This window comes from Mastigoproctus giganteus, chromosome 4 (assembly GCF_048544385.1).
Source record: "Mastigoproctus giganteus isolate SK-2022 chromosome 4, ASM4854438v1, whole genome shotgun sequence".
In the NCBI taxonomy this organism is placed as follows: domain Eukaryota; kingdom Metazoa; phylum Arthropoda; class Arachnida; order Uropygi; family Thelyphonidae; genus Mastigoproctus; species Mastigoproctus giganteus.
Genome location: NC_143578.1, coordinates 227,228,504 through 227,241,352, shown reverse-complemented (window position 1 = coordinate 227,241,352; position 12,849 = coordinate 227,228,504).

Genomic DNA, 12,849 nt, shown 5'->3' with positions numbered 1-12,849 from the left:
AGCCTTGAATGGTTGGAGCATGCTCAATGCTGATGGGATTCTTCCTCTTGCTCAGAATAATCACCTGAAAGGGCATAAATTCAAATTGAGGAAAGACAGTTGTAGGGTAGATGTGTGGAAGTTTGCCTTTAGCCAGCGGGTGGTTGATTGCTGGAACCAACTTCCATCTGTCGTTGTAGAAGTTGATAGCTTAAACAGATTCAAAGCAGAACTAGACAAACACTTGGAACGAATGGATGGGTAATATGAGAAGGTTTTTTTTAAATTTTTTTTGGCTGATGCTATATAAGCTTGCTTTCTCGCATCATGTGTCTTTACTAATACGAATTGGATATCCTTAAGTTCAATCAGAATGGCCTACATAGCTGAGTGGTCAAGAGCAGGAGTCCAGTAGCACATGCTCTTTGACTAGGCCGGGGTCGAGCCGGACTGCTGAATACAGTCGATCTGCAACTACATTAGACCAGCGTGGTAGATTATGGTCCATTTCCCTCAACATGAATTGTTGAGGAGGCTTCCATCCTGCAGTCGATCAATAATGGCTGCAGTTTACTTTTTAAGTTCAATCGGGGGGGGGGGGGTTGCACATATAGCCAAATCTCCCAAATTAACATGTTGTCTTCAGTGTTCCAGCATACATATAGCTTCTTGCAGGAAGGAGCTATAACACACAGAGAGAGAGAGAGAGAGAGAGAGAGAGAGAGAGAGAGAGAGAGAGAGAGAGAGAGAGAGAGAGAGAGAGATTACTAAAAAACCACAAGGGTGCAATAAAATTATTATGAGCATAAAGTTCATTTTATTGAACATAAACATAATCATCTTGGCTGGAAAACATATTCTGGACCAAAAAATTTTATTTAATTATATGGGAGGGGGAACAGTGAATACTTTTAACTGTTGCATTTGGCTTTCACATCACCACATCAATTTCAGGAAGACTCTCTCCCCTCTCTCTCTCTCTCTCTCTCTCTCTCTCTCACTCTTCATTCTCCAGAGCCATTTGTTATTTATCCTTGGGTCCCTTTTTTGAAAGTCCCACTTCTGATGAAATGGAAAACCACAACAGCTGCAGGGCAATACTAATAAACCATGTTAGAAGAGATTATACCATATTTATGACAGCACCAATGCTTTCTATACTCGATATTTACCACAGCCACATATCACTCAATCAGTTTTTATTCTAATGCTAAAACATTTGCATATTTGATAAAAATAATTGGTAGATGTTTTCCCAATTCTTGGCCTCCACATTCATTGGACTTGACTTGCAAATCTAAACCTCCCAATGGTTAAAGTAATTTGGCTAGAAGAGTATTTGAAAAGCTGTTTACAAAAGGTAACCCTGTTTTTTAGTCTTTAAAGAACAACATTCAATATGAGGTTTTGGTCATTGCCATGGACTTGCAGCAGGTAAGTCTAAAAAATGTTATTCCTCATCTACTTAATGTTATAGTTTTCAACATGGAGATCTACAGAATATGTTCGATATACAGTAAACTCTTGATTTAACAGACTGGACAAATAATAATACAGTAATGTACATATTAATCTCGACAATATTTTTTTTTTTAGGTTATACAAAATTTCAGTGTTATTATTAATTAAATATTAATACTAATCACCTATTTCCATTATTGTTTTGATAATTACCTACTTTTATTTTTATAATCAAATTCAGGAAACTGCTTTTTATTGTTTCTGAAAACGTGTTCAAATAGCTGTTTTCCCAGATAACAGAAGGTGGTGACTTGCAAGCTGAACGTGACTCCGGACACTAAACTGCGGGTCTACTGACTCGCTTTGTTTCGGTCTCAGTCTGCCTAAAGCTATCGTGCGGTCAGGTTGTATACAGACTGTTTCTGTGATTTCTGAATTGTGACTTTATTTATTAAATAATTTTGCAATCCTTACAATTTAAAATTGGCATCAAGTGATAGGGGAGTTAAAAGAAAGTATGTGAACTTAAATGTGGCACAGAAATTAGTGCTAATAGAACAAGGTGTCTCAGTAGCAAGTGTTTGTGAAATTTACGGCGTAAGAAAACAAACTGTTTCTGATATCTGTAAATCAAAGGCCAAATTGCAACATTTTATATTTACAACAGAATATTACATATTCTCTATTATAATTTAATAATTTTATATTGTACAGTACTATTTTTGTATTAAAACCTTTTTTTTTACATTAAGAACAATAAAAAATTCCTTCCCAAGTTACATTCGATTTAACGACTTTCGGCATTAACGGACACCCCTTCCCCCCTATTAGTCCATTAAATTGTGGGTTTACTGTACTGTATAATGAGAATTTCTCTAACCACGTTTTGCATCAGAATAAAACCTTGGCACTCTGGTGAGGGACAGTGGAACTTTTTTGTTTCTAAAAAAAAAAAAAAAAAAAAAACTCAAAAACTTTAATTTTTTTCACTAAATTAAATTTAATGCATGACTGTGTACAGTTTTTTTATGAGACTTTATTTTAGTTATTTTTTAAAACTAGCTAAGACCTTTATAACCACCCTATATTTTGTGTCTTTTTTACTTTGTTTTCTAAAGTCACAGTTTCCAATATAATGACTATTCTCAGATTCTCTTATCTTATTACTGAGGAGAGCCTCAAAATGGACTGAACTGGCTAGTTTAAGATATTCAAAACTATAAGTACTTCATTTTTATTTGATGGAAAATGGAATTCAATATTGCCTTATTTAACTTTAAGTTAGTTAAGCTACATAAATCATGCTGACAGAATAATGGTAAAGTAAATATAAATTAGTCTGTAAGAATTTCTCATGATCTTCATGAGCAGTCCTTAGTTAAATGTGTAAAAACAGTGGCAAGAAATTCTTTAACTTATCTTAGCAGCAAGAAAGGATATGTGTGGGGGGTGTGTGTGGGGGGTGTGTGTGTGTGTGTGTGTGTACTTTTTTTTTAGCTTATATTATATAAACTTGCCACCTTGCATCATTTTGCCAATATTAATACTAACATACTAATAAATATAATCTAAACCTTCTGATGGTTAAAGTAATTTGTACCCAATTTTTTTTTGTATGCATGGAAAGGAACCTAAAGAGAAAGTGGGTTTTTAAAAAAATCACAATGCAAGTGCTACTTGGTTAAGAGTTTTATGTCATCTAACATAAAATTATTCATTTATACTTGATTCACTAATAAGAACGTTAAAAGAAGAAAAGGCAAAACAGAAATGGTTGATTTTGATAAAAGCACTGCATGATGATTAGTTCAATAATTTTTATATAGTAGAAAAAATGTCACTGACAGTCAATACAAATGGCAGTTTTGGGAAAAATTTTGATTTACATTTGTCAAAAACAAGTTTGTGGACATTATTAAAAGAAATAGGCTTTAAATGGAAAAGACAGCAAATAATCAAAAAATGTGGTCGAAAGGTACAATGGTCAAAAACAATTAATTATTTAAGGAATATTAAAAGACAATGAGAACAAAAAAGGCCAATTGTTCATACAGATGAGACTTTCATTCATAGTTTTCATTCAGTATCATACCATCTTAAGGAATGGTCTGATGATACTGAGAAAGGCTTCACCTGCCCTATGGGAAATAGATTGATTATCATTCATGCAGGAGACTTTGGATTTATTAAAGATGCTCTGTTAATATGTAAATTGACACAATCAAGCAGAGATTATCATATGGTAATGAATGATGAAAATTTTCAAAAATGGACTAAAGAAAAATTGATTCCAAATTTGCCATAAAATTCTGTTACAGTTATGAATAACACCATATACTATATATAACTGTGAGATATCAAGTCTAGAAGTAAATATAAAAAAATCACATTCCATAGTGATTCAAAGCCAAAAATAGAATTGTAAAAACTAGTAAAATTAAACAAGCCACATTAAAATAACACTCTATTGATTTGATTCTAAATGATCAGGGAATAATATTTTTAGACTGCCTGCATACCATACAGAATTGCATCCTACTGAATTGATTTGGGCAAATGTAAAAACTGTGTGGTTACACAAAACACCACTTTTAAACTTGACAATTTGAAAGTGAACAAAGATTTGAAGAGATGGGAATAGACAAATGGACTGCTTGCTGCCAAGTTGAGTATTTTGAAAACAAAATAACTATTCTAGAGAAAGAACTGAAAAATAGTAATTTATATTAGAGATGAATCATCATCAAAATGAATATACTAAAGTCAAAGAAATGTTGTGTATCTATTTTTATTTTCTTAATCTAACAGACAATAATTTTTTGTAGGTGAGCTTCTGAATGGAATTTGTAAAACTGCTTGGCAATAACCTCAGGGGCTCGCAGCTGGTGAATATGGGCTTGGCATACCCAGGGTCCTGACTTGGATATCATCATTCTTCTCTTCCTTGATGATTCCCTTCTACTTCTGATTCTTGTTTTCTCTCTCTCTCTCTCTCTCTCTCTCAGCAAAAGCCTCAGGCTTCCTTGCACCATATGGCTAATGATAATAATAATTCATTTTACATGGCTGATGTAAATATGGCTGCCTAAACTAATTTTATTTTTACATTTCTTTCATATTAAATAAATAATTCAGTGCCTCATATAAATAACCTTCTGTTATGCTGTCTAGTTGAAAGACCTAATATACATTACTGAATGTATCTAGTATATACCTTTGGACCAGAATTTTAGGCAATATTTTCCAGGAGAAAAAAAAAAAGTGCTTTATGGTTCGGAAAATGTAGTCATTTTTAAAAATTATAAAATTATGAATCATGAAAAATTATTAATGTAAGTGTAAGTATTTTTATACTATAAGCATTTATCTTCCTAGTAATAATAAAAAAAGACATCGTATGAGGCTTGGCACACTGCAGGATGATAAATTTTCTGTTTATACTCTGGGACTACATAAGGCTAGAAGAGTTCAAACGATAGGGAGAATACAAGAATATCACTGTATTCGGTAGTCACATGGGCTTAAACCATGGTCATTCAAATGTGCTTAATGACTCAGTCATGTCAATACCAGAGCCAACTGCACCTACTATTTCCAGATCACCCTCCCAAGTAATAACCAAGCTTAACACTTCTAAATATTTTAGTGATCAGAGAAGAACCAGTGCATTCAGCCTAGCATGATAACAAATGTCATTATTTGCTAAAGTGATACACCCTGGCTTAGTGCCGTGAGGGGTTTGTAAAGGTAAGGTACCTGTGTGTACCTAGGAACCTTACAATAAAGATCATATTTATGTAAAGAAGATAAATATGTTGGAACTTCAGAGACTAAAGGTAGAAACCGACAAATCAAGAACTATGTGTATTTCAAAGTTATCTTTCTTTTTAATTTCTTTATAAGATAATATAGGAGCTTGAAGTTTTTGGTTTTCATGGTTAGATTTTATTATAGGAGTGGTCACACATAATGCTATGTAACAGTTTATTTCTTTCTTTTTTTTTTTTTTTAGTAATGTGACTTGAATTGGATAATTTCATTACATTTTAATACGGAGGAGAGATTTAAACAGTTCACAAAAAGTGCAGGTAAAAGTCCAAAAAACTAAAACATTGTGTTATACAACTGTGAATATATAACATGACTTTATAATCAATTCTGACATTGATTTCATTGATCATTTTTAAAATCTACTATTTTCTTAATTGTTATTCCTCCTTTTGCTGATATATTTGCTTGGACCTTTGTTGTATAGTTCCTGTAATTTTGCCACTAGCAGCTCCATCTATTCTTCCTGTAGATATTCATATACATTTTCTCCAATGTTCTCAGTCAACTCAACAATCCTATCTTTCTCTTCCAATGTTTTGAAATCCTCAAAAATTGCTGACACATTCTGACCAGTTTCTTCCAGCAGCGGCAGCAACTCAAAGAAAACGTGGTCAGAATTCATAGTGGTGAACTCAATTTAAACTTGGAAGTGACGAAACTATGAATTTTGGGTCCTCCCTATGAGATACTGAACCAACTATCCCCCCCCTCCATAGTTTCAACACTGATCTTAAGATGATTTAATGATTTCTGTGGCTATCAAGAATTTAAAATCTTAAAATTGTAATAAAATAACACTATTATACCATGTGAAAATTCTTAACAAATAAGTTTTATTAAACTCATATTTAATAAAAGCTCAATATTACACTAATTTGTTAGCAGGTGATGTTTTAAGATTCTTGTCAAACCCCATCTCCAGACCATAAATGCTTTTAAGGGGGAGGGATATAAGAACATCTTCACAACATTAAAATTACTATGAAATTACAATCAATGATAAGTTAAGGAATGTATATACTTGCATTAATATAATGTTGAGAATACAGAATATTTAGAACCCTCTAGTCAAGTTAAATCACAAGTTAAATATTAAGTAGAATTTATTTATTTATTAATCAATTTATTACATATGCTTCACCCCCGAACAGCCTTCAGCTAGGAGGGTGCCTGTATACATTTGTACATTATAAGTTAGAGAGCAAACATAAAAACCGTACATAAATTACGCATATTATTATTATTTCTATTTTATAGAAACATTAGTTTCTATATTCCAACAAAATAACATCTAAAGTGAGCAAATAAAGCAGATACAAATATATATACAGTGACACGAGCAAAAGGTAGAGACATAAACACATACGCGTCCTAATATATGCATATACAGCCAATACATATACATACAAAACACAATGATTTAAAACAAATTAATTCTTCAGCAAAGTATAGTTTATGGGAGATTCCATCCTCAAGGAGATAATCAGGAAACTTCTACAGTTGTATGTGATGGTACATGTCCTGTATCTTCTCAGATCTGTATGCTTTCTCATCACAGAACTTAGGGGGATCAATCTTCAGGGTGTTGTACGTTTGGAGGATGTTAGACGAAAAACATCTTCTAAGCATAGTTAAATTCTGTAATAAGCTTCTTAGGGGAATCCATGAACTATTGCAAAGGACGTGGGAAAGCCTAGGACCTGCAACAAGATTATGGACATTTGGAGCGTCAAAGCGATCAGTAAGGAGTTGACAGATTACGCAGATTTCCTGTAATGAGCAACTGATTCCAAGGGGTGCAACCAAGGTTAGCATACACGACTGATCTCGAGATGGTGAAAGGGTGGCCATTAACACAGTTCAACCATCTTAAAATGCAGTACTCGATACCCATGAATTTTTTGATGTTAGTGAGGGAAGCAGAGGACCAGATCGTCAAGGCATACATGGGAATCGAAACAAGACATGTTTGTATGTAGTGAGTGGCAAGTTTTTGGTTGTTTACTCCAGTAAGTTCCTGTCTTATCGCCCACATTGCTGACAGAGTTTTTGCTTTAGTGTTGGCAAAGTGCTGTTGGAAGGTCAGGCCTTCATCCCAGGTGAGCCCTAGATCAGTGTGATGAGAAACCTTTTGGACTCTAATACCATTGATGTAGATGTCTATGTTCATCTTCTTCTTCAAGTTGGTGAAAGACATTTGTGCTGACTTGGTCGGATTTATGGATAGGCCAATATTCTCAAGATAATGGTCAAGTTCTTCCATTAGGGCAGTGGCATAGGCGGTGATTGCGTCAGATTTGTCACCGTGTTTTGATGAGATGAAGAGTTTTATGTCATCTGCGTAAGAGCTGCAGTCAGGATGCGTAGAGAGGAAGGGATCCAACGCAGCAGCAAAAAATAGTGCGGAAAGGACACCACCTTGAGGGACTCCTCTGTAGACGACGTGGTTCGATTGGAAGGTTCTATGTTCTACTCTCAAATGCCTTTGTTTGAGAATGGAAACGATGACTTTTAATAGGCCTCCCAGTATTCTGAAATGCCTTTCAAGTATTGTCATCAAGGAATTGATTGAGACATTATCGAAAGCAGATTTAATGTCTAAAAATACTACATCAATCTGTTCTTTGGCATTCAGAGTCGATTGGATCCGAAATAGGGTGTCCATTAGATTAGTCACAGTTGATCTCTTTGGAATCACAGTGTGTAAATATGGTGGTCTTTTATGGAAAAAATGCATAACAAGAATTGACAGCAGAGTCTTCTCGAACAATTTTAGTAAATTGCAGCTGATAGAGATGGGACGAAAATCCTTCTTGTCTTTCGGATGTTTGACTTTAGGCATGGGTTTTACAATATAATGTTTCCATATTTCAGGGATAATTCCAGTGTGTAGGGTTTCTCTAAATATGTGTAGCAATGAATTATGACATTGATAAGTGTATGATGGCAATATCCAGCAATCCTGAACATACATGCCTAGACATATTTTGCATAGAACATACATTTTGAGAACGTACATTTTAATGGGGTTTATTTTATTGGAAAGTATATATTCTACAGTTTATGTTCACTCACTGACATTATTTTTATTATTCACTTCACTTTGATATGAGTGCCCCTGTCCCTGGGCATCCAGAGAATGCTAAAACAATACTCTCTCTCCAGTTTTGTTCAAGAATACCTATATTTATTTTTGTGACAGCACCGGTGATCTCTTCTGTAGCTCCTATTTTGTGTTTACCTTCCTTTGATAGACAATTTTCTCAGCATACCCCATAAGAAGTGGAGTGGAGTGATGTTAGGGGGAGAGGAGGCCAAGGGTTTGGACCCTCAACTACTGATTCAGCAACCTGGAAATGATGCATCAAAGTAATCTCAAACCTTCTTTCCCCAAAATGGGGGGGGGCATCATCCAGTGAAAAATAATTGAGGTTATACAACTGAGAAACAACATGATTCTACAACAACTGTTATAATAATTGGTGCAGGCTTACTCGAACAAATCTAGAGAAAGCTAGTCTACTGCCTTGATATTCTCCAGATGACAAGAGGTACTCATAACAAAGTGAACTAATGATGACAATGTGTGAACATAAACCACAGGTGTGTTCTCAATTTCCAATTCTTTCCTATTCATGGTAATTCAATGTTGTAAAGGTTTCATATAGACACCATGTATATATATGGAGAACCATTTTCAATAATATTTTAATGATACAAATGAAACTCAAATTTATTAATGGCTGAGCTTCATTGTAGCCCAAACAAAACAGTCTTTTAGAAAATATACTGAAAAGTGATCCTATATACATAAACAATGAATTTATAAAATAATTGCTATGTTGGAGAATACTCTACAAATGCAAAACACTTCCATTTCTATTGCAATTGAGCATCTGAAGTTAAAAATAAAGTTAGTTTTCTGTACATGTTATAATGAATAACTTACTTATTATAGAAAAATTATTAATTTTATAATGTTTATTAAAATAAATTTGTGCAGTGATATTATATTTCCTAAATTAATGATTTTTTTCCTTTTGCCTTTTTTTATATTAAAAGGTAATAAGTGTAAATCTTGGAAAGATGGTCAATCCAACAGTGTTCTCAAATTATAGAAATGTATTTTAAAATCAAATGTTCTACTGTTGCCACTTCAAGAGAATAACAAAACAAAAATTGGTGTGCATATTGCTCCTCCTTTAGAGGACAATATTCAGCTTGTGTGACAAAGTGTTTTAAGACCATCAGAACTTCAAATTGCTAAAATATCTCTAAGATGGATTATGAAAAAAGATCTGAAGTGCTAGTTCATTCAAGAAATGTCAAAATTACAATATTACTTATTTTCAGGGGGTGGACTGGAAATCTTCAGGTATAATAGTGAGATTTTGAAATTAGTATGTCTGACCAAGTATATATTCATTTAACTGGTTTCACGAACAACCATAATTGTTGATTTAGGTCTATAGAAAATTCACGAAGTGTGCAACAGACAACTGCACCCCTGTGTGGTATGGAATTATGCAGAACAAAGTAACTGGACCATACTTCTGAATAGATGATCAAGGTTCAAGGTGTGGCAGTAACAGCAAATGGAGAAAGATACTCGTACACAACAAAAAATTTTCTTCAATCAGAACTGGAGGACATTAATCTACTGAGCTGCAGTTTTAACAAGACATCCAAAATCAATGTGTTGAGAGAAATGGTTCCCAAAAGATTAATTTTGCACTATGGGGGCATCAATTAACCTGCCTGATCTCCAGATCTAATTTTTTTTGTTCTTTTTTGGTGGGGATACCTAAAAGAGAGAAGGCATAATGACATTGAAAGCCACAAACTATTAATTTAATGCACTAAGAAATAATATAAAGAGATGAAATCAATACCACAAAACATTAACTGTTGTTACAAGAAATGTGATTTTAGGAGCATACCAATGTTAGTGTCCAAAAGTAGGTATTACTTTAAGAATATAAAATAAAAAGAATATTAAAAAAAACATTTTCCATTATTATTTCATAGAAATATAAAATCTCTATTCTAATTTTGGCTCACTCTGCATATTAAAAAATAATTTTATAGGCATATATAGAATGCAATAATGAGTCCTACTCATATTTAAATTTTTTTTTTTTAAACTGGGAAGATTCCTAGAAGCTCACATCTAGTGACTATGGGCTTGGCACACCCAGGGTCCTGGGCTGGATATTACCATTCTTCTCTTTCTTGGTGATTCCCTTCTACTTCTGACTCACTTTCTCTCTCAACTTGGAAATTTTTTTTAGCTGGTGCAGCATAAGCCTCAGGCTTCCTTGCACTATATGGCTAGTAATAATAATAATAATAAAATCAACAGCAAATCAGTAAAATGGAAAAATAAACAAAACTGAGATTGCTTCCTTGCTTTCACAACAGTATACGGTAATCGTTACTTGTCGTCAATTTTTGGAGAGATCCGGGTTCGGTTCCCGTCTCCGACAGGAATCGAAGAAACCTCTTCCTCCGCTTATGAAGAGGTTTTTCTTTCAATGGGGATGCAGTGAGTCAAAGATTACATCCCCCCGAAACACACTACATCCCCACAGTAGTGTTTTTCAGTTAGTGTATCAACTACAAAGCAAGTATGAACACACATACGTCTACAAATATAATATAAAAAAATAAAAGATAACTAGCAACAAGAAACTTCTCAAAGCAACAAGTTTCACTTATAGTCAAGAAAATTACCAATATAACACATTCTTACCAAAAAGGAACAATGTTATTTTAAGTAGAGCATGGAGAATGGCATCTAACACATCAATTGCTTCCGAAGAGGAACGGAGATATTATCAACATAATTTTTAAAATTATTTGCTTAATTTAATTTAGTGACCAATATGACAAGAGACATAAATTAATCTGAATTAATACATCGGTTAAAATATAAATTTATATCACTATTTTTAAATGATCCTTGAGTTAACTTTTCATTTGGAAACACGACTTATTATTATCAGGGCAACATTATGTCAACTTCCTACTTCTACTATTATTGAATCAAATTGTTCCATGATTTACATGTGCATTTTCGAAATTATTTGATAACACAACGACGCTATAAACATTATTTTGCCCATGCCTTTTACAAGAGGGCGCCCCACTACATTCATTTCAGACATCTAGTTCGAAAATTAATTTCTTTATAATTTAAACGACAATATTGCAAGTTGTTGTGTAGGTTATTTTGAATTAAAACTGAAGAAACCAAGGCTAGTTAATTTACATATCCATATATGTATTGTGTCCGTAAATTGCGTGTGTTCTCTGGTCGATTTGTCTGTTTTACTGGATGAAAAAAAACCTGGTTTCTAGGGAATTAAACCTTGCTATCGACGCCTAAGATCGACTAACTCAGCGACGGAATGAAAAAAGCCCATAAAAATTCCTCGTGTCATCGACCGGATTCGGATCCAGGCCTTTCCCCCGGTATGGGGAGGACGGTGACGATCATCATCATCATCTTAGCCATTTTCGTTCCACTACAGGATGAAAGCCTCTCCAGCAACTTTCCAATTCCCTCTGTTTTGTGCAATGGACATCCATTTACTACCCATAAACTGGTGAATTTCATCTGTCCATCTCCGTCGTTGTCTTCCAGGTTTTCATCTGGCTCATTCTGTTATTTTCTTAGTGCATCTGTCATCATGTCTTTGAGCTACGTGTCCAGCAAAAGAACATTTTAGAATTTTGATAAGAATGTCCTTTACTTCAGTTTTCTGCCTAATCCACGTGTTTCTCTTCTTATCTAACAGTCTGATTCCTAATATAATCCGTTCCATTCTTCGCTGTATTGTTTTCAGCTTCTCTTCCATTATTTTGGTGAGTGCCCAAGTTTCACTTCCATAAGTCATGATGGGGGAGTACACATTTGTTCATTATTTTACGTTTCAGACAAATTGGGATATTGCTTCTCAGTATGTGACTATATTTACTGAATGTTATCCATCCAAAATTTATTCTTCTCTTGACTTCCAGCCATTTATCATTACTACAGATAATCACTTGTCCCAGATAAGTATATGAATCTACCTTTTCAATCACTGCTCCTTCAATGATTATATCCCTTTTTGTGGCATACTTGTTCATCATTCCTTTGTTTTAGCCATATTCATCTTTAGTTCGAAATCCTGACTAACTCTTCATATCTGATTAAGATTTTTCTCTAATTCTTTGGGATCATGGTTTATGATGACATTGTCATCTGCAAATCGTAAATAGTTTAGGTACTCCCCATTCATATTGACTCCTTTCTACCACCAGTCTAATCTTCCGAAAGCTTCCTCAAGGGCAGCAGTAAACAACTTCGGAAATATTGTGTCTCCTTGTCGAACTGATTTCTCAATTTCAAATTTGCTACTGTCTTTGTCTAGTCGACTAAAGGAGGTAGCGTTGTCATATATTTTCTCCCAAAATCATAATATATAGGGCTTGTATGCTTTGTCTTTCCAGTGCCCGAAACCTTGCCTTATGCTGTATGGAGTCAAATGCCTTTTCATAATCCAAAAATGCCAGGCCATAATGGTGTTTTAT